Here is a 21,987-nt window from a genome sequence, read left to right as displayed (position 1 = left end):
CAGGCAAAACAGGAGCTCAACCAGCAACAACTGGAGCTAACCTGCAAACCCACCCTCAAAGAAGACTAACCTCTCCAACAGCGGCCTGCTAAACCTGGCGGCCAAAAGAAGCATCCGCAGATGCCAATACATCCACCTTTTAAAATATTGTGAAAGTGTGCACGGATGACCAGGTGGCCACCTTGCAAACCTCTGCTACCGACGCCTGATGACGGAAGGCCCAGGAGGCTCTAAGCGCCCTCGTAGAATGCACCTTAACAGGGAAAGAAGGATCCTGACCCTTAATAGAATAGGCCTGCACCACCGTCTGCCTGATCCATCTGGAAATGGTCGCAGCAGACGCCGCCATCCCCTTATGGGGCCCATCCATAAAGACAGATGGAGAGTCTGATTTCCGGAACGACTCAGTCACCGCCAGGTACACCCTGATTGCCCAAACCACATCCAAAGAATGTAAGGCAATCTCTTTAGGATGCTTAGGCTTAGGAAACAAAGAAGGCAACACAATGTTTTCATTTAAATGGAAACCAGAGATGACCTTAGGAAGAAACGACTGGCAGGTACGAAGCACCACTTTGTCTCTGTGAACCACCAGGTAAGGTGAATGATAGGACAACGTAGCCAGCCCTGACACCCTGCACGCAGAAGTAATTGACACAGAAGGTAGCTTTCTTGGTGGTTAAGTGAGCAGAGGAATCATACAAATATTTTCAAAGGGCAGTTTCTGAAGAACCGACAACACCAAATTAAGGTCCCATGGAGGCAACAGAGACCTCACTGGGGGGAGTCAGGTGGCGGACCCCCTGAACAAAGGTGTGAACCAAGAAATTTGTGGCCAAAGGGCGTTGAAAGAAAATTTAGTCAAAAAGAAAAGTCAGCAAAAGAAAAAAGAAAAGTCAGGGCCGATATCTGGCCTTTGATCATACCCAAGGCCAAACGCTGATCTACACCTCTATGGAAAAACATGAGACACTGAGAAGGAGCTGGGGGAAACCCCCCCGAGACTCACACCAAGTAATGTATGCCCTCCAGAGGATATTTCTTCCTAGAAGTCGATTTTCCGGCTTTTAACAACATAGGTATCACCGATTCAGACAACCCTCTATCCATCAGCACCTTGCTTTCAATAGCCAAGCTGTTCAAGCCAGCAACTGTAAAGCAGGATGGAAGATAGGTCCTTGAGTTAACAGATCTTCTCTTTGAGGGAGTCTCCAAGGAACATTGGCAATCAGCCTTACTATGTCTGCATACTAGGACCTGCGTGGCGAGTCTGGGGCCAGGACCGGAATCCCTTCTACCTTAATTCTATGCAGAAGTCTCAGCAGAGGAGATAGCAGAGGAAATGTGTACATGAGACAATGCTGGCCCCAAGGAGCCACTTGAGTGTCTGTGGCATTAGCCAGAGGATCAGTGCTGTATCTTGGCCTAGGCCAACAAGGCCCAGGCCTAGGGCAGCACTTTGTAGGGGGGGCTGCAAAAAAATTGGACTTGTGTCTGCTGCCACTGATTATTTCACTTATTTGTATAAGGACTATGGACTTTCTATTTATTATACAAATAAGTTACATAATCCTAGGACTACAAACAGTGGCAGCAAACACAAGTTCAAATATCATAAAAGAACTGATGGGGCTGCACTGATATGGCAGCACTGATGGTCGCTAATATGCTGCTCTGATGGCCACTAATCAGTTGCCAATGGTGGGTACTGATAAACTGCACTGATGGGCACTAATGAGGCTGCATTGATGAGGCTGCACTGATGGGCACAAGGCGGCACTGATAAGCTTCACTGATGGGGCTGAACTGATATGGTGCCCTGATGGGCACTGATATGTTGCACTGATGGCCACTGATGAGGCGACACTGATAAGCTGTACTGATGGGCACTGATATGATGCACTGATAGGCTGTACTGGTGGCCACTGATGAGGCTGTACTGATATGCTGCACTGATGAGGCTGCACTGATGGGCACTAATAAGGCGGCTCTGATAGACTGTGGTTTCCAAATGACAGGGCGGGTCATAAACAGGAAGGAGTGTGGCCTTTACAGGAAGGGGTGGGTCATATTGCAATTAGGGGGTGCATGTTTAGTCAGGCCTAGGGCAGCACAAAACCTAAATACACCACTGCAGAGGATCCCAAAGATCTTGCTACAAACCTCCTCACCTTCCCACCTTCCTGTTGAGACGTGAGGCCAACAGGTCCACATCGGGAGTCCCCCACTAGAGACACAATTGATGAAACGCCTCCTGGTGGAGAGACCATTCTTCTGGATCCAACGTCTGCCGACTGAGGTAGTCTGCCTGCCAATTTTCGGACCCTGGAATATGGACGGCAGAGATGGCTGGAACAAAGCATTCTGCCCACCTTGGAATGCCGACTACTTCCCTGGCCGCTGGGGTACATTTGGTGCCCCCTTGATGATTGACATATGCCACCGCCGTGGCATTGATTTAATTCTTACCCGGTGCCCCTGCAAACGATCTGGCCAGTGGGTTAGGCAAAGCATGATCACAGGATTCCAGGATATTAATTGGCAGACTGGACTCCTCCAGAGTCCAAACCCCCTGGATTGGATCTGTGCCCAAGGCACCTCCCCACCCGGGCAGGCTGGCATCTGTGGTGAACACCGTCCAGTACAGGGGAAGAAAGGATTTTCCCTGTGGAAGCACCGGAGAGCGGAGCCACCAGATTAGAGACCCCCTCATACCGTGGCTCAACAGGATCAGATTGTCTAGAGCCTATGGGTTCTTGTTCCATTTGGCAAGGATCTCCTTCTGTAGAGACCTGGTATGGAACTGAGCAAACGGAACCGCCCGAAGGTGGAAACTTGCATGCATGATCGCTGGTTGGACAAAAGGAGCCGCACAGCATCCTGCAACTTCTACAGTTTCACCTCCGTAAGAAACACCCTGGCTGAGGTTGTGTCCAGTGTCATGCCCTAGGGCTGGGCGATAAAACGATACCGATATGTATCGCGATAGTCACGTGATCGATAGCAATAAAAAAAATTGAACGATAAAACGTTCGATATTAGAACTTGAAAGTACTATGTTTTTTTCGCCTTTTTCCGCTTGTGCAGCCAGCCCCCGCGTAACTACACACACCCTGGGGCTCCAGCCAGCTCGTAGTCCGCCGCACAGGAACCAAACTCCCCAGTAATGGACCACCGCCGCGCCTGGATGTGACGTCAGCTGCGGGCGGTGCGTCTGTACTGGGGCTGCGGCGCGCTGTGATAGGTACAAAGAACTCCCCGGCCTGGATGTGACGTCAGTCAGCTGCCGGGAGAGGAAGCGGGCGGTACGTCTGTACAGGCCAGGGGCTGTGCTAGGATAGGTACTATCCTATCACAGCCCCTGGCCTGTACAGACGCACCGCCCGTTTCCTCTCCCGGCAGCTGACGTCACATCCAGGCCGGGGAGTTCTCTGTACCTATCACAGCGCGCCGCAGCTCCTGTACAGACGCACCGCCCGCAGCTGACGTCACATCCAGGCGCGGCGGTGGTCCATTACTGGGGAGTTCGGTTCCTGTGCGGCGGACTACGAGCTGGCTGGAGCCCCAGGGTGTGTGTAGTTACGCGGGGGCTGGCTGCACAAGCGGAAAAAGGCGAAAAAAACAATTGTACAAAAAACGAGTTTGAAAAAAAAAATAGTACTTTCAATTTAAACTAAAAAAGGTGGCCGGTTACTGGGGAGTTCTGTTCTCTGTACCTATCACAGCGCAGCCCCTGTACAGCCCGCAGCTGACGTCACCTCCAGGCGCGGCGGTGGTCCTGGTCCGTCAGTCAGTGTCAGACACACATATACAGCGCTTCTCCTCAGTCCTCCCTCCACACAGTGAGCTCTCCTCCCTCCCCGCCCAGCCCTAGTTGCTAGGTTACCAAAAGAGGAAGGTTAAGTTTAAAATAAAAATGTTTAAATGTAACATTTTTCTCCTGGTCCTTATTTTAAATGGGTAATAAAAAAAATATCAATAATTATCGATATCGACCGATATGAAACACTGATATCGTGATACAGTTTTCAGCCATATCGCCCAGCCCTATCATGCCCAGATAGTCTAGTTTGGTGGACGGGACCAGAACAGATTTTTGGAAATTACGTTTCCATCCAAACTCTTGGAAGGTTCGCACCGAAATGTTCAGATTGTATTTCAAGGCATTCGGAGACTGCCCGCAGAAGGAGATTGTCCAGGTACCCCAGCACCGCAATCCCTTTCTGCCTTAGTAATGCTAACACGGGGGCCAAAACTGTTGTAAACACCTGAGGAGCCGAGGCGAGACCAAAAGGCAATGCCATCAATTGATAGTGCTCCTCACCCACGGCAAATCGAAGGAAAGGCTGACGCCCGACTTGTGTAGGTATGGGTGTATGGGGGATAGTCTGCAGAGGGACCCTGATGATGAGAGGAAGCGTAATATAGGAAGGAAGGGCACTTGGGGGTCCGACCAACCCAGGAAGGGGCCCACGTCCACCCCAAGAAACCACCCGAGGGGAGGGACACTACTCATCACACCCTGGGAACGGGCGGGCACCGCTCCAGACAGACCATTTTCCTTGGGAAGGCAACACACTGGATAAGAAGTATGGAAGCTGCGTCTGTCAATGGACGATTGAGAAAACTGGATTTTTGTAAGAACGTACCGTAAAATCTGTTTCTCTGAAGCCCATTGACAGACGCAGCACCTGCCCCTCTGTTATGGGGATGGTTTTTGTATCTTTACTGATTTGCTGGAGCAAAGGGTGTGGGGTTATGCCTGTGGGGACAGCCCCATGGGCGTGGAGAATTAATTTTTTCCTGCCTCGAACTACTCCTGCAGGGTGCAGCATATAACCCAATGGATAAGAAGTGTGAAAAAAAAAAAGCTGTGGAAGCTGCGTCTGTCAATGAACTTCAGAGAAATTGATTTTACGGTAAGTTCTTTAAAAAAAAAAGAAAATAATCCAGTTTTTTCTTTCTTTTGTGACTCCGGCAGGTAGGTCGAATAACCTCCATATGAGTGTAGGGAGATAGAATCAGGAGACATCCATAGTGTAATTCAGTTTTTTTTTAAACCTATAAATGCCAATTACGCACTTACAAAACTCTCCTCTTGCATGTGAGCATGTAAAGACTCTGTTCTGGAATTCAAAAGGGGTTTGCGTTCCAAAGAGCGGACGTGATATAACCAGAAGTATCCACCTGCTTAATGCATTTTGCTCCACCCAGGAAGTGTACTCAGAAGCTGGGGGATTCTGGTATCTGATTCTAGATGGTTAGCACCTCCTACTACACCCATCATTAGTTCCTCCTTAACCTATTACACCCATACTTACTCTTTCTGGTTTGCTCGATTATTTCCCTCCCATCTGCACTGTGCATGACTACATTGTATGGATTTTCTTTTGTGTCACTATTCCTTATTTCTATAATTCTACCTTTCTTTTTCCCCACTTTGTAAACTGTTTCAGAGCGGCATCACAGATCTCCACATTTTAAATTATTTGAGTCATATTTACCATAATGTGCAAAAATATAAACACAAATGAAAGAAAAAAAAAATGTTTTTAAATATATTAAATTATTCATCATAAAATTATAAAAAAAAAAATTTCCCCAAACAAATGTTGATATGTTACTATCCGTTTATATCAATAAAAACATAATTGTACATCTGAATATGCATGTGAGTCGTAGAACCTTTCCCTGTAAAAATAAATAAAACCTTTCCTTGTTTATCCATTGTTTTTACTCTTTGTTCTATACTACTTTTAGATGCTCATAGATGTTTTATTTCATATTTCTAATTATGAATTTTGGTTTCTATTCCGTAATTGTGTTTGAAACAATTTTACATCTGTTTCAACATTTAGACCCCCAGGCATCATAGTATTGAGCCTGTGGAACCAAAATGTTTCATTTTGTGAAATGGCCTGTTTTTTTTTTTTAACCACTTGCCGACCGCCGCACGACTATATACGGCGGTGGTCAGCCCCTCCTGGGCGAAGTGACGTACCGGTACGTTACTCGCCCACGAGCCTCTAGGGGACGAGCACGCGGCGCCGGAGCCGCGCTCCCGCTCGTTCCCTGAATCCCTGCACGAGTGAATGGCGGCCCTGATGTCTGCCGGTCACTCGCGATCTCCCGCTGGAGAGGGAGAAAGGTAGACGGCTGATGTAAACATAGCCATCTGTCATTCTCCCTGATGTAACTGCAGAGACTATACGATACTGCTATGTAGGATCGTATGTCTCTGTGGTTACATCACTAGCCATGTCCCCCCACAGTTAGAAACACCCTAGGGCAGGGGTGTCAAATTCATTGGGGGCCGCATCAACAATATAGTTGCCCTCAAAGGGCCGGTTGTACGGAGTATGGGGTTCATGAGCGTGCTGGGTACCGAGTGCGGAGTTCAGGAGTGCGCTGGGTACCGAGTGCGGAGTTCAGGAGTGCGCTGGGTACCGAGTGCGGAGTTCAGGAGTGCGCTGGGTACCGAGTGCGGAGTTCAGGAGTGCGCTGGGTACCGAGTGCGGAGTTCAGGAGTGCGCTGGGTACCGAGTGCGGAGTTCAGGAGTGCGCTGGGTACCTAGTGCGGAGTTCAGGAGTGCGCTGGGTACCGAGTGCGGAGTTCAACAGGAAGTCCCGGCCCAAATAGGCGGAGCTATTCTGTGGCCTTTCTGACCGCACATATACCAACAAAGGGCAGCCACTCACGTCAGTCCGCACAGCGCCCCCACAGGTCCCGACCAGAACAGCATGAATGGTGATACTTACAACAATACAATTCATCGTACAGAATAGCATATTCAAAAACAGATTTATATGTACAGCTCATTACATTATTAAAGTACATATTTTTTATGCGTAAAATAAGGTACAACATTTTTATATACAAGAAGCCATATATTGAAATAATGGCCCCTAAACCGATTAGGTCTGACTATGTAGTAATGTCAGTACCATACAGAAGGAATATGATATGGAAGAAGCCCTAGGGAATACATAAGCAACAAAGAAAATACAGGCAAGAAAAACGCCAAAAGACCGTCCCCAAGTTATAGTAACATTATGGGTAGATTAATATCTTAGTATGAATGATCCCAAAGTTTCTGGAGGGTTACACCCAGGTCATTAGATACCTTGAGGTATGTATTCAGAAAGGAGGGGGAAATAAAAGATGATCAAAACCAGTGTGAGCAGAGAAGACAAACAATATCATGTAATGTTTTAATGTCAACAAACGAACTTAACTAGACATACGGATATTGTCTCATGATAACCATATTCTATAATCGGGTGGCATTGAGGCGCTCTATCCAGAGGGATTCCCTCTGGAGAATACGGCGATCCCAATTGCCACCACGGGGATCTTGGGGGATCATCTCCAACACAAAAAAACAAGCTTTTTTGGGATTAAATTTGTGGTACAAATCCAAATGTCTGCTGACTGGTGTGATCATCTTTCCTCCCGCCGAAACATACACATGGTCATTGATACGTTGGCGAAACTCACGTCTAGTTTTACCCACGTAAAACATGCCGCAGGCACAGTACATCAGGTAAATTACACCTCGAGTGCTGCAGTCCGCTCTGAACTTAGGTATAAAACGTTCCCCGTTGGGGAGTGTGAAGTGCGTTCCTTCCTCTACCCAGGGGCATAAGGCGCAACCATGGCACCTGTATGTCCCTCTTGGAAGTGATCTACTAATTTTAGTTCATTCGTAGTGGCTTGAAGTTAATTGATCCCTCAATGATGTTGTGCGTTTGAAAACTATTTGGGGATGTTCGCTCTATTTTTTGATGATGGGATCCTCGCGTAGTAAATGCCAGTGTTGTTCCAAAATGGTTCTCAGTGTATTTTCATGGCTTGAATATTTGGTGATGAATTTAACTGTGGTCTGTAGGGGTTCAGATTTAGTTTTAAACAGATTATTTCTATTTTGCGCCGAGGCGCGGTTAAAAGCTTTACGTAAAATGCGTTTAGTATAGCCTCTAGCCCTAAGACGATCACGGAGTAAGTCTGCTTGTATTTTAAAGTCCCTATCCGACGTACAGTTACGCCGTAGGCGAATGTACTGGGCATATGGGATACTGCGTATAAGTGCAGGGGGGTGGGCATTAGAGGCATGAAGAATTACGTTACCCGCAGTTTCTTTCCGATAGAGGTTCGTAATGAGATGTCCATTGTCCTGTTTAATCACAGTAAGGTCTAGAAAGTTGACTCTTGACCGATAAATTGTGCAAGTTAGTTTTAGATTGAATGTATTGATGTTGAGTTTTGTAATGAACTCATCCAACAATTGCTTAGGACCTGTCCACACCACAAAAATATCATCAATAAAATGTAGCCAGACTGCTACGTAAGAAAAAAACTGTGATAACGCGTCATCAGACGTAATGTAATGTTCCCACCCCCCCAGGTACAGATTTGCGTAGGCCGGGGCACAGCAAGTGGCCATGGCCACGCCCTGTACCTGGAGGTAGTGGGAACAATTAAATACAAACCAATTATGTCTAAGAAAAAACATAAGTAATTTGAGTAGAAAGTCACAAAAGGGCCACGTACGGTGGTCTTGCTCATAAAGGAAGGTGCGTATCATCCGGACGCCCTGCTCGTGAGGGATGCTAGAGTACAAGGCCTCAACATCCAAGGTAACGAGGAGGGCTTCGGGAGGAACCACCATATCTTCAATCATTTTGAGGAAATCGAGTGTATCCTTTACATAGGAAGGGAGTCTGACCACGTGGGGTAATAGGAAGAAATCTACTAAATGACTGGCATTTTCCATTAAACTTCCAATACCCGAGACGATAGGTCTACCGGGTGGAGCTACAAGGTTCTTATGTGTCTTGGGGAGGGCATAAAAAGTCACCTGTCTCGGAACTGATTTATTCAAGTAGTTATAGGAATCTTGGTCAAGTAGACCTGATTGATGTGCTTGTCCAATCGGGTCCAAATAATCTGCCTGGAACTTGGTAGTTTTGGAGAGAGGTATTTTCCTATACCAGGCTGGGTTGGTGAGAATGTCCATGCACATCTTTTCATAGTAATTCTTAGTCATTAGGACTATGTTTCCCCCCTTATCTGATGATTTTATAATAAGGTCCGGATGGTTTCTTAACTTGGTTATCGTTTTTAGCTGTTGATTAGATAAGTTGCACTGTGTGGGGTCAAGATGGCATTTTTTTTATCTCACCAATGCAAGTGGTGAGGAATGCCCACACATTAGAGTTTGTGGTCAGATCGGGGAAACTCGTGGATTTAGGTTTGAAGGAGGCCTGCTTAACTGGTGGTGTCTCTAAATGTGTACATTGACTAGGATACTGTGAGTCTGAAGGGTTTCCTTCCTCAAGAAGGAGGATGAGATCCCGCAGGGCACGGAACTCCTTCATGGAGAAGTGTTTGATCTTCTCCGATAATTATTTTTCTTGTATAGCGCGCTTCCTGTCAGGGTCGAACATATACAGTGGGTATGGAAAGTATTCAGACCCCCTTACATTTTTCACTCTTTGTTATATTGCAGCCATTTGCTAAAATCATTTAAGTTCATTCTTCTTCCTCATGAATGTACACATAGCACCCCATATTGACAGAAAAACACAGAATTGTTGACATTGTTGCAGATTTATTAAAAAAGAAAAACTGAAATATCACATGGTCCTAAGTATTCAGACCCTTTGCTGTGACACTCATATATTTAACTCAGGTGCTTTCCATTTCTTCTGATCATCCTTGAGATGGTTCTACACCTTCATTTGAGTCCAGCTGTGTTTGATTATACTGATTGGACTTGATTAGGAAAGCCACACACCTGTCTATACAAGACCTTCCAGATCACAATGCATGTCAGAGCAAATGAGAATCATGAGGTCAAAGGAACTGCCTGAAGAGCTCAGAGACAGAATTGTGGCGAGGCACAGATCTGGCCAAGGTTACAAAAAGATTTCTGCTGCACTTAAGGTTCCTAAGAGCACAGTGGCCTCCATAATCCTCAAATGGAAGACGTTTGGGACGACCAGAACCCTTCCTAGAGCTGGCCGTCCGGTCAAACTGAGCTATCAGGGGAGAAGAGCCTTGGTGAGAGAGGTAAAGAAGAACCCAAAGATCACTGTGGCTGAGCTCCAGAGATGCAGTCAGGAGATGGGAGAAAGTTGTAGAAAGTCAACCATCACTGCAGCCCTCCACCAGTCGGGGCTTTATGGCAGAGTGGCCCGACGGAAGCCTCTCCTCAGTGTAAGACACATGAAAGCCCGCATGGAGTTTGCTAAAAAACACCTGAAGGACTCCAAGATGGTGAGAAATAAGATTCTCTGGTCTGATGAGACCAAAATAGAACTTTTTGGCCTTAATTCTAAGCGGTATGTGTGGAGAAAACCAGGCACTGCTCATCACCTGTCCAATACAGTCCCAACAGTGAAGCATGGTGGTGGCGGCAGCATGCTGTGGGGGTGTTTTTCAGCTGCAGGGACAGGACGACTGGTTGCAATCGAGGGAAAGATGAATGCGGCCAAGTACAGGGATATCCTGGACAAAAACCTTCTCCAGAGTGCTCTGGACCTCAGACTGGGCCGAAGGTTTACCTTCCAACAAGACAATGACCCTAAGCACACAGCTAAAATAACAAAGGAGTGGCTTCACAACAACTCCGTGACTGTTCTTGAATGGCCCAGCCAGAGCCCTGACTTAAACCCAATTGAGCATCTCTGGAGAGACGTAAAAATGGCTGTCCACCAACGTTTACCATCCAACCTGACAGAACTGGAGAGGATCTGCAAGGAAGAATGGCAGAGGATCCCCAAATCCAGGTGTGAAAGACTTGTTGCATCTTTCCCAAAAAGACTCCTGGCTGTATTAGATCAAAAGGGGGCTTCTACTAAATACTGAGCAAAGGGTCTGAATACTTAGGACCATGTGATATTTCAGTTTTTCTTTTTTAATAAATCTGCAACAATGTCAACAATTCTGTGTTTTTCTGTCAGTATGGGGTGCTATGTGTACATTCATGAGGAAGAAGAATGAACCTAAATGATTTTAGCAAATGGCTGCAATATAAAAAAGAGTGAAAAATTTAAGGGGGTCTGAACACTTTCCGTACCCACTGTACCTGTATGTCAGATTCCTGGTGAACAAATAAAGGTCTTTAAGTGTTTCATACCTATTTAGAGCCACAGAGGGACAGAAGGTAAGACCAAGTTCTAATACCTCACGTTCCTCCAAGGTCAACTGATAGGGGGTTAGGTTGACAATTGATAATTTTAAGTTGGAGGATTGGGGGGCTGGCTCAACTGAAAATTTGAAGCTTGGGCTTGTGAAGAATTGAAGTGAGCATCTAGTGTAGTCTGCCTAGGGGCTTGTGAGGTCAGTGATGGTGGAATAATAGAAAGTGGTAAAGAACCAGCTAAAAGGGACTGTGTATGATGATTAAGAGTGGAACGGTGTGATGGAAAGCTGCTTGGATTAGTGTTTTGTGTGGGTTGTAACAATTGTAATGCCCGGAGGGCAAGGCCTCCTAGGTAAGGATCATGTGTTTCTGTGGGGTCTCGTGCACGTGTATTTGAATTCCTAGATGTGTGTCCCATTGAGGTAGCCCCCACCAAATTTTGAGGTCTAAATGGTTTGTCAGGTTGCTTTTTAGAACGTGGTGTGTAATGTCTACCCTCCTGCTGGCCATGTTTACGTGTCCCACTGTCAATTTTGGGTCTGGTGTCAAGATTAGGGTTGACGGGTGGTCTCGATGTGTTCAACTGTAGGGATGCTGAAGAAGAGTCTGACTCCCACTCAGTGTCTTTGGATTCAAATGTTTTTATTGATTTGCGGGGGCCTCGTGAATAACGAGGTCTCCGTGATCCTGTTGGTCCTGGCCAACTATAGGCAAAACCTTCAGTAAAAGCCATTTTGTCCTTTAAGAATTTTGTCTGTTTCTTACAGATGATCTCTTTATTTAGTTTGGTTACCTAATCTTTAACTTTCCTCCATCTTTGTTCATATTGAGCGTGTTGTTTGATGTTTTCGTTTTTAGTGTATAACATAGTCAATTCTGTGTCTAAAGCTACTAAGTCGAGCTTGTATTGAGATACCAGTAACTGGCTACACTTTGTAAGAATACGCTCCGATAGAGGCATTATCGAAGGATGGGAATAAATGGATTCTCAAGCCCATAGGGCAAATGTTTGCTTGTATGTACTTGAGAAAGAATTCGCTATGCCAATATAAATTGGACTTCTTTTTAAGTAGCCTTTTAACCGTGCCTATGTATTGGTTTAAACTAATATCATCTTTGACCGGAATATTGCAGCTAGACTCTATCTCCGTCATGTACTCTGACCAAGCACTCCCAGTAAAGTCCATTATCAACACACCAGACACATGTACCAGATAGTGCCGCAAAAGGGGGATAAGGGGGGGGGGGAAGTCTACAAATTATTATTTAGAAAGTGAAAGGGAGTGATACTGGACAATTAGAAACATTAGGTACTACCGAATATTGTGCATAAAAAGTAAGGATATATACTCCCCTGTTTTTATATTAATTTAGGATTAAAATAAAAATTCATTTTAGAAACCCTTGTGTGCCAAAAATTCCTTGCCTCCCAATCCTTCCTCCCTATTTTCTGAAAGGCTTGGCCAGTTTATTGAAAATGTAATTACATTTTTTTTTTTTTTTTTTATAAAATGCAGGAAAGAAATAAAAAAAATTTTTTTTTACACATTTGTCAATTTTATATTTCTTATTTAGGAATTAAAACAGTTTGTATATGTGCCTCCCACTCTTTAAGGGACCAAAAGTAATGAGACAATTGGCTGCTCAGCTGTTCCGTGGCCAGGTGTGTGTTATTCCCTCATTATCCCATTTACAAGGAGCAGATAAAAGGTTCATTTCAAGTGTTCTATTTGCATTTGAAATCTGTTGCTGTCAACTCTCAATGAGATCCAAAGAGCTGTCACTATCAGTGAAGCAAGCCATCATTGGAACATCCTTAAGAAAGAATGCGCCGGTGAGTTCAGCAACACCAAAAGACCCGGAAAACCACGGAAAACAACTGTGGTAAAAGACTGAAGAATTCTTTCCCTGGTGAAGAAAACACCCTTCACAACAGTTGGCCAGATCAAGAACACTCTCCAGGAGGTAGGTGTATGTGTGTCAAAGTCAACAATCAAGAGAAGACTTCACCAGAGTGAATACAGAGGGTTCACCACAAGATGTAAACCATTGTTGAGCCTCAAACACAGGAAGGCCAGATTAGATTTTGCCAAACAACATTTAAAAAAGCCTTCACAGTTCTGGAACAACATCCTATGGACAGATCAGACCAAGATCAACTCGTACCAGAGTGATGGGAAGAGAAGAGTATGGAGAAGGAAAGGAACTGCTCATAATCCAAAGCATACCACCTCATCAGTGAAGCATGGTGGTGGAGTGTCATGCCATGGGCGTGTATGGCTGCCAATGGAACTGGTTCTCTTGTATTTATTGATGATGTGACTTCTGACAAAAGCAGCAGGATGAATTCTGAAGTGTTTTGGGCAATATTATCTGCTCATATTCAGCCAAATGCTTCAGAACTCATTGGACGGCGCTTCACAGTGCAGATGGACAATGACCCGAAGCATACTGCGAAAGCAACCAAAGAGTTTTTTTAAGGGAAAGAAGTGGAATGTTATGCAATGGCCAAGTCAATTACCTGACCTGAATCCGATTTGAGCATGCATTTCACTTGCTGAAGATGAAACTGAAGGGAAAATGCCCCAAGAACAAGCAGGAACTGAAGACAGTTGCAATAGAGGCCTGGCAGAGAATCCCCAGGGATGAAACCCAGCGTCTGGTGATGTCCATGCGTTCCACACTTCAGGCTGTAATTGACTGCAAAGGATTTGCAACCAAGTATTAAAAAGTGAAAGTTTGATTTATGATTGTTTATCTGTCCCATTACTTTTGGTCCCTTAAAAAGTGGGAGGCACATATACAAACTGTTGAAACACACCGTTCACCTGATATGGATGTAAATACCCTCAAATTAAAGCTGAAAGTCTGCAGTTAAAGCACATCTTGTTTGTTTCATTTCAAATCCATAGTGGTGGTGTATAGAGCTAAAAAGATTAGAATATTTATGGACCTGACTGTATGTATATATAATGTGTGTGTGTGTGTATGTATGTGTGTGTGTGTGTGTGTGTATATATATATATATATATATATATATATATATATATATATATATAATCTCTTACGTCCTCTGACGCCCACTCATTCAGTCTTCACCAATGGGTATTGACCTCTTATCCATAGGAGCAAGCTAGGCATAAGACTTGTTAAAAACAAAGTAATTTACATAGACACACCTATGGGGGCTGTCCCACTGGTCCAATACCCCCCAGCATTCCCAACTCAGTTTGTCTTCTACCTAGTTAGGAGTAAGGTAGGCTCTCCCTGTGCTGGGGCTACAGTCTCAGCCCTCTTCTATTTTTTTACTTTTATTTCATGCTAAGTGTTTTTTTTCTTGCACTACTAGCTTTTTATTTTGTTCCTGCGCTTAGTTAAGTCAGCTCTTCAGAAGACTACGGCGTTCGCGGAGCTGGGAGTTGGACTGGTCGTCCTGGTGCTCCAGGACAGAGGGCCTTATGGAATCCCAGCCCGCCATCGAGCGTTTAGCAGGCTATGCGTACGCCCTGGCCTCGCAAACGACCTGTTCCTGTCCTCAGGGACGAAAGCCCGCAAGGTGGCCTCCTTGCTTGGACGTCTCAATCGCGGTTCTGTGCGTTGCTAGAGTCCTGCGTTTTTGGCTGACGGCACCCCCACCGACTGGGGTGGGAGGCTTCCCATCGAGGAGAGGCGCCCACACCATCTGGTACGGTAAGTACGTTCTGTGTGGGGCCTCTGTCTGGGGATGGCAGTCTACTAGGTCTGTGGTATCCCCTCATGTCTGTGTGTCTGGGGCTCGCCTTACTCCCGATCCCTGCGGGGGTTCTCGCGCGTCTAGAACGCAATGTGGGGGGTTGTGGTGGTCCCTACCCTGGGTAACACTGTTGTGGTGTGTTTGGGTGCAGACATGCATGGGCGTCCCGCTGCGGTGTAAAAAACTGCGGGTCCGCCATTTTAAGTGTGGGCAGCTGCTTAGCTTCACTATGGGCACTTCTGCAGCTCTCTATGTAGTGTGTTATGGCGCCTTCGGGCGCCATCTTGCGTGTGGCAATGTGTTCTTCTGTGCACATGTCGGCGGCCATGTTCCCGGAGCCTCCCATTACTTTCTATGAGCAGCCATTTTCCCTTAGCCTGAGTCCTGTTCAGCTTCATGCGGTGTGACATCACTTCTTTCTCATACAGTGGAGATCGTAAGCCAGAGTGGTAACACTTGTGGGGGTCCTTTCGTGCTTTCAAAGCACAGGACAAGGGGAAACCCTTTAAAGGCCATGGCGGCCAGAGGAAGCCTTGGGTGGGCAAGTCAAAGGCCGCCCAGGCTGGAGCAGTGGCCCAGTCTGCTTCGACCTGAAGGGACGCCCTCACCCGGTCCAGGGGTGGGGGTACGTCTGCGCGGTTTTCTCGAACCTTGGCTGCTCCGGATTCCGGACAGGTGGGTTCAGGAAATAATTTGATCGGGTTACAAGATCGAATTCCTTTCGCGGACAGGTTCTTTCCCTCAAATCTTCATTTGACCCCAGATCGTTTGCAAGATCTTCATCGGGCGGTTCAAGATCTTCTCGCCCAGGGGGTGATCGTCCCAGGGCCACATCGGGACAGATTTCGGGGGTTTTAATCTGTTCACTGTGTCCAGAAAGGAGGGCAAGGTGCGTCCAATTCTGGACTTGAAAGCTCTGAACCGCTTCGTGCGCGTTAAAAAATTCCGCATGGAATCACTCCGCTCGGTGGTAGCCTCCTTGAGCCCAGGAGATTTCCTGGCTTCTATCGACCTCATGGATGCGTATTTACACATTCCCATATTCGAGGGTCATCAGAGGTACCTCCGATTCCCAATCGCGGAGGCACACTATCAGTTTGTGGCGTTACCTTTCGGTCTCGCTTCGGCTCCGAGGGTGTTTACCAAAGTGCTGGCTCCTGTTTTGGCCCTGTTACCGGCACAGGGCATTGCGATCTTGGGATATCTGGACGATCTCCTGTTAAGGTCGAGTGCCAGTCAGAGCCTGCTGCGCGATCTGTCCACTACGGTTCAGACGCTCCAGGAGTTCGGGTGGACCATCAACGTTCAGAAGTCGACTTTGGCTCCTTCGGTTCGTCTCCCCTATTTGGGGATGGTCCTGGACTCCGCCCAAGCGAAGGTTTTTCTGCTGGAGGACAAGCAGGACGAGGTCAGGTCCCTCAGGGACAGCGAGTTCTCGTCGCTCAGGACCTGTATGCGGTCCCTGGGGTTGTTGGTGTCAGTCTTCTAGGCGATACCGTTTGCACAGTTTCACATTCGGTCTCTCCAAGCGGAGATACTGGCTAGATGGGGCAGGCTTCCTCAGTCCTTGGACTTGAGGGTATCTTTGAGTCACCAAACCAGAGTGGATCTTCTGTGGTTGCTCCAGTCTCTGGCCGTAGCGGAGGGGAAGTCCTTCCGGCCATTGCTATGGACGGTGATTACCACGGATGCCAGCCTGTTGGGCTGGGGTGGCGTTCTGGGCACCCTGTCTGCCCAGGGCACTTGGTCAATGGAGGAATCCTCCCTGCCGATAAACATCTTGGAACTGAGAGCGATCAGGCTGTGCCTGCTTCATTGGTCGGATCGTCTTCGGGGCCGCCCTGTTCGGGTGCAGACGGACAATGCCACTGCGGTGCCTTACATCAATCACCAAGGGGGCACCAGGAGTGCCCGGGCGGCCCAGGAAGTGACCAGCATTCTGTCTTGGGCCGAGACACATGTCCTGGCGATTTCGGCAGTTCACATTCCGGGTGTGGAGAATTGGCAGGCCGATTATCTGAGCCGCCAGACCCTGGACCAGGGGGAATGGTCCCTGCACCAGTAGGTGTTTCAAATGCTGTGTGCGAGATGGGGATCCCCAGATGTGGATCTGTTCGCGTCCTGGCTAAACAACAAGGTGGGAAGGTTCGTGGCAAGAACGTGCGATCCTCTGGCAGGCCCCTCGGATGCGCTGGTGGTGTCTTGGCACCGGCACCGGTATCGTCTGATATATGCCTTTCCCCCGATTCAGTTCTTGTCCAGGTTCCTTCGCAGGTTGGTCTCGGAACCAAAGTTGGTGATTCTGGTGGCCTCGGACTGGCCGCGCCGGTCCTGGTACGCGGACATCATTCAACTGGCCGTCGAGCCTCCATGGCGGCTACCGTTACGAGACGATCTACTGTCTCAGGGACCGATCTTCCATCCTGCTTTACAGTCGCTGGCTTTAACGGCATGGCTGTTGAAAGCCAGGTACTGAGAGACAGGGGTCTCTCATCGGAGGTCATTCCTACTCTGCTCAAGGCTAAGAAGGCCTCAACTGGTAAGATCTATTGAATAAAAAATAATAGTAGCGCAAAAAGTCACTATATTGTGACTCACAAATTGCATAAAATACAACCATAAATACGGGGTATTTAAAAACACTTCAATATAGGGTAAAAAGTCCTTTAAAGTCCATAGACCGTCCAGGATAGAGTGATGTTGCTAATGGATCACCTTTTTCAACCACCACCAAGTGTCACACTGAGGGGTCAGTAGAAGTGGCAACTCGCCAGATATAGTGGCTCAGGTGTTCTCACACAAGAGCACATAGAGCAGGAATCAAAGGTATTGATGATGGGTGTCAGCAAACAGCCTTGATAAATCCTTGCTGTATATACTAGATCCGACCTCCCTTCCACAAACTCCACTCAGTATAATGGCCACATGCAAGGTAAAATGACTACAATAGTGAAGTACTGTAAAACTCAGCTTATCCCTTGCTTTACATGCTTACTCCCAGCTGCATGACCAGCCCGCCAACCTGCTTCCAACCTCCACAAGTTGCATTGTAATTGGGGATGCCAAGGGTCAGCACCCAACCCAAAGAGTCACAGAAATAAGGAGAGTGTCAGCTGCCAGGTTTCCCCTTATATAAATTCATAAAGTGAGATGCATGGGGGAGGCAAGGCACTGTCAGCAGCCAGGTCCAAAGGAGGAAGTTCCAAACACTAGGAGCAGAGTCAGACAAGCTTGTCACTCTATCCTGGACGGTCTATGGACTTTAAAGGACTTTTTACCCTATATTGAAGTGTTTTTAAACACCCCGTATTTATGGTTGTATTTTATGCAATTTGTGAGTCACAATATAGTGACTTTTTGCGCTACTATTATTTTTTATTCATGTTTTTCCAATTTATACGATATTTGGTGAAGTAGCAGCAGTTTGTTTGTTTTTAGCAGTTAACCAGCTGACTCCTCCAACAAGCGCAGAGATATCCTGCTTGACATACGTGTGTCCAGATATATATTTTATTGGTAAGATCTATTACCGTACCTGGAAGGCTTATTTTGCCTGGTGTGAATCAAGGGGCATCCCTCCTCGCTCCTTCTCGGTGGCGAGGGTATTAGCTTTCCTGCAAACTGGTGTGGACCAGCGCCTTGCGTTGACCACGATTAAGGGCCAGATATCTGCACTGGCTGTCCTTTTCCAGCGCCCCTTGGCGTCAAAATCTTTGATTCGCACCTTTATTCAAAGTGTGCGTCATTTGGCCCCTCTGAGGGCGCCTTTACCTCCTTGGGACTTGAACTTGGTTCTGTCCGTTTTGCAACGTCCTCCCTTTGAAAACATCAGGATTTCTTTGCCTTTGCTGTCGCGAAAGGTTGCCTTTCTAGTGGCGATCACTTCTGCCCGCAGAGTGTCGGAGTTGGCGGCCCTGTCCTGCCGCTCCCCTTACCTGGTGGTTCATAGGGATAAGGTGGTCTTGCGACCTAACCAGTCCTTCCTTCCTAAGGTGGTTTCTGATTTTCACCTTAATGAGGACATTGTTTGCCTTCGCTCTGTGCGAATCCTAAGCATCCTAAGGAGTTTGCTTTACATTCCTTGGATGTTGTATGGGCGATCAGGGTTTACCTGTCGTCCACTGAATCCTTTAGGAAGTCGGATTCTCTTTTTGTCCTTCCTGAGGGACCTCGGAAGGGTATGGCTGCGTCTGCGGCAACCATTTCTAAATGGATCAGACAGACAATTGTACAGGCCTATTCACTTAGGGACCAGGCTCCGCCCTTCCCTGTCAAGGCGCACTCTACCAGAGCGGTCAGTGCGTCCTGGGCCTTCCAGCATCAGGCTTCGGTGGTCCAGGTGTGCAAGGCTGCGACTTGGTCGTCAGTGCACACCTTTTCCAAATTTTATAAACTTGATGTTCTGGCATCAGCTGATGCCTCCTTTGGCCGCAAAGTTCTCTGTGCGGCAGTGCCTTAAGTGGACCCTGGTTTTGCGGGTCCCTTGCTTTTGGGGTTGTTTTTCCCCTTGTTTATTTGCTTTCCTGGGTTGTTGCTCCAGTTGAGCCTTTTTTGTTACCCAGAGGATTTACCTTTCTGTTCGAGTAAGGTTCCTTTCTCTGACTTGGGTGCTGCGTTGCCTTGTGACGGTTACGTTTCCCACTGGGGAGCTACAGTTTATTGAGAGAACAATGAATGCCAACATCTTATTGTGACATACTGTAGCAGAGCGTGATCCCCTCCCTTCAGAGACTGGGCTGCAGGGCAGTATTCCAACATAATGACCCCAAACACACCACCAAGACGACCACTACCTTGCTAAAGAAGCTCAGGGTAAAGGTGATGGACTAGCCAAGCATGTCTCCAGACCTAAACCATATTGAGCATTTGTGGGACATCCTCAAACAGAAGGTGGAGGAGCGCAAAGTCTCCAACATCTACCAACTCTGTGATGTCATCATGGAGGAGTGGAAGAGGACTCCATTGGCAACCTGTGAAACTCTGGTGAACTCCATGCCCAAGAGGGTTTTGGCAGTGCTGAAAAAATAATGGTGGCTACACAAAATATTGACACTTTGGGCCCAGTTTGGACATTTCCCCTGTGTGCTATTCTGAGGGGACAGCAAATTTACACTGTTACACAAGCTGTACACTCACTACATTAAATGTCATTTCTTCAGTGTTGTCACATGAAAAGTTATAATAAAATCTTTACAAAAATGTGAGGGTTGTACTCACTTTTGTGAGATATTGTGTGTATATGTGTATGTATATATATATATATATGTGTGTGTGTGTGTGTATATATATATATATATATATATATATATATATATATATATATATATATTAATTTATACACCCACACACACTAGATTACCAAAAGTATTGGGACACCTGCCTTTACGCGCACATGAACTTTAATGGCGTCTTAGTCCGTAAGGTTAAATGTTCAGTTAGCCCACCCTTTGCAGCTATAACAGCGTCAACTTCTCTGGGAAGGCTGTCCACAAGTTTTAGAGGTGTGTCTATGGAAATGTTTTACCATTCTTCCAGAAGTGTATTGGTGGGGTCAGGCACTGAGTCAAGTTCCTCCAACCCAAACTCGCTCATCTATGTCTTTATGGACCTAGCTTTGTGCACTGGTTCAAATCATTTAGTGGAGGGGGGGTTATGGTGTGGGGTTGTTTTACAGGGGTTGGGCTTGCTTTGTGTACTGGTGCGTAGCCATTTTGGAACAGGAAGGGGCCATCTCCAAAGTTGGGAGCATGTAATTGTTCAATATTTCTTGGTATGCTGACCCCTTAACAGTTGTCTTCACTGGAACTAAGGGGCCAAGCCCAACCCCTGAAAAACAACCCCACACCTTATTCCCCCTCCACCAAATAATTTGGACCAGTGCACAAAGCAAGGTCCATAAAGACCAGAAGAACGAGTTTGGGGTGGAGGAACTTGACTGGCCTGCGCAGAGTCCTGACGTCAACCCAATAGAACACCGTTGGGATCTATTAGAGCGGAGACTGCCAGGCCTTCTCCTCCACATTGGTGCCTGACCTCACAAATGCACTTCTGGAAGAATGGTCAAACATTCCCATAGACACACTCTTAAGCCTTGTAGACAGCCTTCCCAGAAGAGTTGAAGCTGTTATAGCTGCAAAGGGTGGGCCAACTCCATATTGAACACTAGGGACTAAGACTGGGATGTGTTAAAATAAATTCCAAAACAGAATCACTGAGTTGGAGAAAGGATCACCCCACTTATGTCAGTATTTTATTGAACCACCTTTTGCTTTTAATTACAGCCTTTAGTCTGTTGGGATATCTCTCTACTAACTTTTGCACATCTAGACTTTGCAATATTTGCCAACTCCTCTTTGCAGAACTGCTGAAGTGCAGTTAAATTTAAAGGTGACCATTTGTGCTTGCAGTCTTCAAGTCATTCCACAGATTTTCAATGAGGTTTAAGATTGGGCTCTGGCTAGGCCATACAAGGATATTTTACGTTTTCTCAAATAATTCATAATTCTAGTATCTGACCATAAAACCTTTTTCCATGTGGCCCCAGAATCTTCAAGGTGGTCAGATGAGACTAAAATTTAATTAGTTGGTCTCAATACCAAATGCTGTCTATCTATATAATATTGCTAACATTTGAGATGGAGACTGTTTTACAAAAAGAAGTACAGAAGGATAAAGGAAGAGCAAGTGTGTTTCTGTAGTACCACAAGTGCAGTTGTCTGCAGGGGATAGGCTGGGACTGATGTCCCCAGAAAACTTCAGTTGGAAATGCAGATGGGTCAGTTCAGGCAGCAGGCAAACGTGTTGTCAATAAACAAGCCAGGGTTAGTGTTGGCAGAGGCAACACTGCACTGAAGTGTCAGTGATCAGGAACACTGTTGCTGATTTACACTGGTCTGGTGACACTGGGACTGTTGTGGTTACAATCAGGGATGCTGTTACTAGTGAGGCGGGTATTAGGGACAATATGACTGATGTGGCAGTGATTAGGGACGCTGACTGGTGCCGCAGTGATTAGGTACACTGACTAGCAACACTGCACTGCAGAGTATATTTGTTTCCAATGTCAATGTCTGGTGATAATTGTGCCAACTGTTGTAATAGACCCTC

The 21,987-nt window shown here is 46.5% G+C and overlaps 1 protein-coding gene across 1 annotated transcript in view; it reads left to right on the top strand.

Annotated features, from left to right (window-relative positions):
- The window catches only part of KNSTRN (kinetochore localized astrin (SPAG5) binding protein), a 123,438-nt gene that overhangs the window by 66,208 nt on the left and 35,243 nt on the right, over positions 1–21,987 (top strand). The window lies entirely within an intron of this gene.

This window comes from Pelophylax lessonae (genome assembly GCF_965119305.1).
Source record: "Pelophylax lessonae genome assembly, chromosome: 13".
Lineage (NCBI taxonomy): Eukaryota > Metazoa > Chordata > Amphibia > Anura > Ranidae > Pelophylax > Pelophylax lessonae.
The sequence above is the reverse complement of the archived record's forward strand: the minus strand, read 5'-3'. Positions and strand labels throughout refer to the sequence as shown.